This window comes from Danio aesculapii, chromosome 23 (assembly GCF_903798145.1).
Source record: "Danio aesculapii chromosome 23, fDanAes4.1, whole genome shotgun sequence".
Lineage (NCBI taxonomy): Eukaryota > Metazoa > Chordata > Actinopteri > Cypriniformes > Danionidae > Danio > Danio aesculapii.
The window spans coordinates 5,986,653-5,993,252 of NC_079457.1; the positions used below are offsets into that span (position 1 = coordinate 5,986,653).

The 6,600-nt window shown below is 36.4% G+C and overlaps 1 protein-coding gene across 2 annotated transcripts in view; it reads left to right on the plus strand.

Moving 5' to 3' along the window:
• slc1a7b (solute carrier family 1 member 7b) overlaps window positions 1-6,600 on the plus strand; it is a 151,782-nt gene that overhangs the window by 143,991 nt on the left and 1,191 nt on the right. The window lies entirely within an intron of this gene.

The window sequence follows — 6,600 nt, forward strand, 5'->3', positions numbered from 1 at the left end:
TATGTTACGCACTGTGTGGCTCGGGGGATGAAAAGGGCTAAACATAATTATGACAACTCAACAATTTTTAAAATTCCCCTGAGACGTTAGCTGCTATAAATCGAAATAGACAACGAACAAACTACGACATACAAACGAACTTACCTAATGTTTTAACAGAGAATCACCTAGGTGGAGGCCTATGTGAGATGTAAGTAACGTGATGTACTTTACTTTCACTTCTCTTTTAGTAGATTTAAGCAGTTTAGTTTGGACTTTCAGAATAGGTGTACAAAAAACAATGAAGCAAACCAGAGAACAGGACATAAGCACAAGTGTCACACAAAAAGACAGCGCAGTCACAAGAGATGAAGGATTCCCCATTCTGGTGTCATCACTGGAGCTCTTTAAGTGAAGTTTTCAAATTAATTTCGAGAGGAGCACGTGATATGATCGACTGCAGCTGGCCACTCATCTACATTCACTAGTTAGCCAATCAGATTAACCCCAACTCACTATAAGTAGCCTAGCTAGAACTACTCTCTTATCTTCGTTTTCCGAAGAAACCTCCCATCCACCCCATCTCCTCCTCCTTTCTACCTCTTACCACGGGGAGCTCTCGAGAACCACCTGATCTCGTACTCCCCGCATATGCTCTATGGACCAGGCGGGAGCCCTGGGCTCACCTATCTCCGAGCTCAGGGTTCTCTCCCGGGACAGCATGCCAAACCTGCTAACAGTTGTCAAACAATATCTAAGTGTGAACTCTTGAAATGACCCCCATCCTCTTCTGATTGGTCCACTCATGAAAACTCAGTGAGCCAATAGGAACACCTAGATTTTAGAAGGATAGCAGACAGCAAATATAAACAGAAAGGGGAAGAGGGGTCAACAAAGCAACACCCCCAGGAACATAACAGCATTCATCACACGACTAAAAACAAACAATAGCAGCACGAACATTAGGCCAAACAATGTCTTCAGCATAAATCTGAAAATAGCTTCTTTCAGCTTTGTTTGAGTGATATAAATTAAAATTGAAACGAAAATTGCAGTAATTGCATTATCTAAGAAACTTTAGAATATACACTCACCGGCCACTTTATTAGGTACACCTTACTAGTATCGAATTGGACCCCCTTTTGCGTCCAGAACTGCTTTAATCCTTCGTGGCACAGATTCACCAAGGTACTGGAAATATTCCTCTGAGATTTTGCTCCATATTGACATGATAGCATCTCACAAATGCTGCAGATTTGTCGACTGCACATCCATGATGGGAATCACCTGTTACACCACATCCCAAATGTGCTTTATTGGATTGATTGAGACCTGGTGACTGTGGAGGCCATTTGAGTACAGAGAACTCATTGTCATGTTCAAGAAACCAGTCTGAGATGATTCCCGCTTTATGACATGGCGCGTTATCCTGCTGGAAGTAGCGGTGGTTATAAAGGGATGGACTTGGTCAGCAACAATACTCAGGTAGGGTGTGGCGTTGACACGCTGCTCAATTGGTACTAATGGGCCCAAAGTGTGCCAAGAAAATATCCACCACACCATTACACCACCAGTCTGAAACGTAGGCAGTATGGATCCATGGTTACGTTTGGTATCAACAACCATGCCACGTTCAAAGTCACTTAAATCACCTTTCTTAGGCATGTCCACATGCCTAAATGCATTGAGTTGCTTCCATGTGATTGGCTGATTAGAAATTTGCGTTAACGAGCAGTTGTACCTAATAAAGTGGCCGGTGAGTGCAAGTTGCATCTATTATTAAAAAAAACATGTATACAAATTTTTTTTTTATATTTCCCACACCTTTATCCTATTTTCGCAAGACAGTTATAGGTTCTGCAGTACGACAAATCCATTTTCTAAATAAGCGTATACTAAATATACAGTACTAAACAGAAAATCACACTGTTTTGTCTTTCAAAAATTCATTAAATTAACATTTTAAGAGCTCAAAAGTTTTCCCTTCTATTGTCAAGCTCCTTTGAAAATAATGTAAACTGTGAAAAACATTACACTCATCATTTACAAATCTCATTTAAACCAAACAAACAGCGATTTCTCAAAAAAAACAATGACTATTTCCACACAATACTAATACTGAAATATATTTTCTATCATGGTCAATGTTTACGGCGGACAAATAATTCAAATTTTACCCCTCTTACGTCCTTGGCCTGATGATTAACAAAAGGAGATGTAAACAAGCTTTGTATGTTCATAAAGAAGAAAATTAAAGTTGTTTTTTTCCCTTGACACATGGAGATTTTCACCCCTTTCATACATTTAAGGCTGTAATCACAAAGATATCTCAAGGATACTGAGGTTTTATAAATCAGGACAAACTTAATGATGAGAGGACAGTTCGTGACCATGGCATACAGTCACGACAATATGAAAAAAAACAGGCTCTTTAAAACTATGTAAATATGACTTCATACAATGTGTAAATGGACCCTTTTCATTGAGATGCATTAACACATTTGGTAATTATACATCTACAGTTTTCATATTTACATCTACGTTATTGTTAAGTAGTATTTTTTATATATAAAATAAGTCAGTTGTAGAAAAAAAAGAAAAAAAAGTCCAAAAGCACTGGCTTTATCATAAAGATTAATAGAATACCATTAAAATGAGGGTATAATTCAAATTATAAAAGCAAACGTCATTCCTTTTATACTGTAGGTTTGTGTTTGTTATCTTTCTGTAATATGATATACACTACCTGACAGAGGTCTTGTCGTCTGTCAAAGTTTTAGGAAGAACAAATAATAACTTGACTTCTAGTAGATCATTTGGTATCAAAATGGCTTATATGAAAGGCAAAGGCCTCTAGATTATGCTTACTTTACCAAAATAAAATATGGTCATGCCTTGATTTTTAATGATTTAATTAGGACAGTGAGGTCTGACTTTGCTTAGACAAAAGTATTGTCACTGAACAGAAATAATGTCCAGTATAGAATATAAAGTCATGGTGCAGTGGAAACAGAATGAATATTGTGTCTGACTCCATCATGAGCTTGGAGGACTGCATCCATACATCTCTGCAATGACTCAAATTACTTATTAATAAAGTCATCTGGAATGGCAAAGAAAGCATTCTTGCAGGACTCCCAGAGTTCATCAAGATTCTTTGGATTCGTCTTCAATGCCTCCTCCTTCATCTTACCCCAGACATGCTCAATAATGTTCATGTCTGGTGACTGGGCTGGCCAATCCTGGAGCACCTTGACCCTTTGCTTTCAGGAGCTTTGATGTGGAGGCTGAAGTATGAGAAGGAGCGCTATCCTGCTGAAGAATTTGCCCTCTCCTGTGGTTTGTAATGTAATGGGCAGCACAGATGTCTTGATACCTCAGGCTGTTGATGTTGCCATCCACTCTGCAGATCTCTCGCACCCCCCCATACTGAATGTAACCCCAAACCATGATGTTTCCTTCACCAAACTTGACTGATTTCTATGAGAACCTTGGGTCCATGTGGGTTCCAGTAGATCTTCTGCAGTATTAGTGATGATTGGGATGCAGATCAACAGATGATTCATCAGAAAAATCTGCCACTTTTCCAAATGATCATCTAGAAGTCAAGGTATTATTTGTTGCTCTTACAACTAGGATCGACGACAAGACTTTTGTTAGGTAGTGTAGACATCACACATGCACAAATTTGCACACGCACAGTTTTCCCAAACATCGTATAGCAAAAATGTGACCAGTCTTGGGCTGCAGGGTGATATGGCTGTACTAAGCTATTTATCAGCTTAAAAATAGCCAGTTAACCCATCTGTGCCCATATTTCTCATTAAGGAATTCATCCATATTTTCCTGTTAATATGTGAAACATCAAAACCATAAATAAATATGACGTTCACCAAAAGATTTCTCTTCTGACCAACATTTTCAATCCTACAGACATTAGTTATCGCTGAAACCCTGTTGTTGTTGTTACCGTTTACCATTCTAGAGGTTTAACCATCTATCATGATGATAATTATCCAGAAGATAGTCCACAGACACACACACAAATCCAATTGCTTCAAATGCTTATATTGATGTTTGGTCTATATTTAAAGTCTGTCTTGAAGGCAAATGTACAGCAGATGCTCCAGGCAGTTTCTAATTATCCTTCAGGATATGAGAGTGCTTCTCGGAGTTTTCTGCTTCTATTATTTAAGCAGTCATTTAGCAGACACTTTTATCCAGGAGCCACTTGTTCTGCTACTTCAGGCTTTACTGGGCTGGATGATAATTTATGGCTCTCATTATAGAGATTGAATTTATGCTATGAGCCCTGAGATTTAACCCACACTCAAAGATTAAGTGCCCTCATTATACTGCATTCACCAACCTAAAGAACCCATACTGGGGATAAATCCAGCCAGATCTCACGAGAAAACGTAAGTATTTTACGTTTTGTCAGTTTAGTGGCTAATTCGTTCAGTTCAGTCGTACGAAATTGTACGATATTAAAAAGGAGGCGTGGCTCCTAAACCCCACCCCTAAACCCAACCGTCATTGGGGGATGAGCAAATCGTACTAAATTGTACGAATTAGATCGTACGAATTCATATGAATTAGCCACTAAATCAAAAAGTTAGGAATTGCCGTGAGATTGTGTTGGATAAATCAGCATCTGTGACTGAGGTAACAGTGAGTTCATGTAAAAGCATCGCAGACATTGTTGGTTTGTAAAATATTACAGTAATTACAGATAATGCAGTCGAGGTGAAATGCTCCTGAACGTTACCCCTAGACTGAATGACACCTTTACATGAAGTCACTAATCATAATAAACTTCATACCTCTGCTCAACACTTTCAAGTTTTTCTTTCTTTTTCTTTCCTTCCTTCCTATTCACTCAGCCCTCTTTTTTTATTCTTACTTCTCTTCCCTTTATTAATTTAACCCTCTTTCCTTCTTACTTTCTTCTCTTTCCCTGTATTCATTCAACCCTCTGTTTTTTCTTTTTTTCTTCTTTCCCTTTGCCTGTTCAACCCTCTTTCTTTCTTTCTTTCTTTCCATTTAATGCCCTTTCTTTCTTTCTTTCTTTCTTTCTTTCTTTCTTTCTTTCTTTCTTTCTTTCCATTCAATGCCCTTTCTTTCTTTCTTTCTTTCTTTCTTTCTTTCCATTCAATGCCCTTTCTTTCTTTCTTTCTTTCTTTCTTTCTTTCTTTCTTTCTTTCTTTCTTTCTTTCTTCTTTCTTTCTTTCCATTTAATGCCCTTTCTTCTTTCTTTCTTTCTTTCTTTTTCTTTCTTTCTTTTTCTTTCTTTCTTTCTTCTTTCTTTCTTCATCATTGCCTTCTTTCTTTCTTTCTTTCTTCTTTCTTTCTTCTTTCTTCTTTCTTTCTTCTTCTTTTTTTTTTCTTTCCAATTTAATGCCCTTTCTTTTTTCTTTCTTCTTTTCTTTTTCTTCTTTCTTTCTTTCTTTCCATTCAATGCCTTTCTTTCTTTCTTTCTTTCTTTCTTTTTTTCTTCTTTCTTTCTTTCTTTTTCTTTCTTCTTCTTCATTCAATGCCCTTTCTTTCTTTCTTTTTCTTTCTTCTTTCTTTTTTCTTTCTTTCTTTCTTTCTTTCTTTCTTTCTTTTCTTCTTTCTTTCTTTCCATTCAATGCCCTTTCTTCTTCTTTCTTTCTTTCTTTCTTTCTTTCTTTCTTTCTTTCTTTCTTTCTTTCTTTCTTTCCATTCAATGCCCTTTCTTTCTTTCTTTCTTTCTTTCTTTCTTTCTTTTCCATTCAATGCCCTTTCTTTCTTTCTTTCTTTCTTTCTTTCTTTCTTTCTTTCTCTTTCTTTCTTTCTTTCTTTCCATTCAATGCCCTTTCTTTCTTTCTTTCTTTCTTTCTTTCTTTCTTTCCATTCAATGCCCTTTCTTTCTTTCTTTCTTTCTTTTTCTTTTGTTTTCTTCCTTTTTCTTTCGCTTTATCATTCAACCCTCTTTCGTTCTTTCTTCTTTTTCCCATTATCCATTCAACCATGTTTCTTTCTTTTCCTCCGTCCCTCTTTTTTCTTTCCCTTTGTCCATTCAACTTTCTTTCTTTTTTCTTTCTTTCTTTGTTAATTCTCTCTTTTAAAGAAACAAAAATTTCCATTCTATTTAATCCTCTTCTCTTTCTTTTTCTTTCCCTTTATCCATTCAACCCTCTTTCATTATTTTCTTTCATTCTTCTTTCATTTTATCCATTCAACCCTCTATCTTTTCTTTTTTTTCTTTCCCATTGCCCGTTCCACCCTCTTTCTTTCTTTCTCATTCGCTTTATCATTCAACCCTCTTTCGTTTTTTCTTCTTTTTCTTATTATCCATTCAACCATTTTTCTTCTATTCCCCATTCCCTCTTTTCCTTTGTCCATTCAACTTTCTTTCTTTCTTTTTTTCTTTCTTTCTTCGTTAATTCTCTTTCTTTCTTCTTTTTCCCCTTTCCTTTTATCAATTCAACCCTTTCTTTCTTTTCTTTCTCAATTCTTTCTTTCCATTCAATGCCCTTTCTTTCTTTTCTTACTTCCTTCTTTTTCTCTTTCTTTCTCTTGTCATCCTTCATTTTCTTCCTTTTCTTTCACTTTATCCATTCAACCCTCTTTCATTCTTCCCTTCTTTCTTCTCTGTCA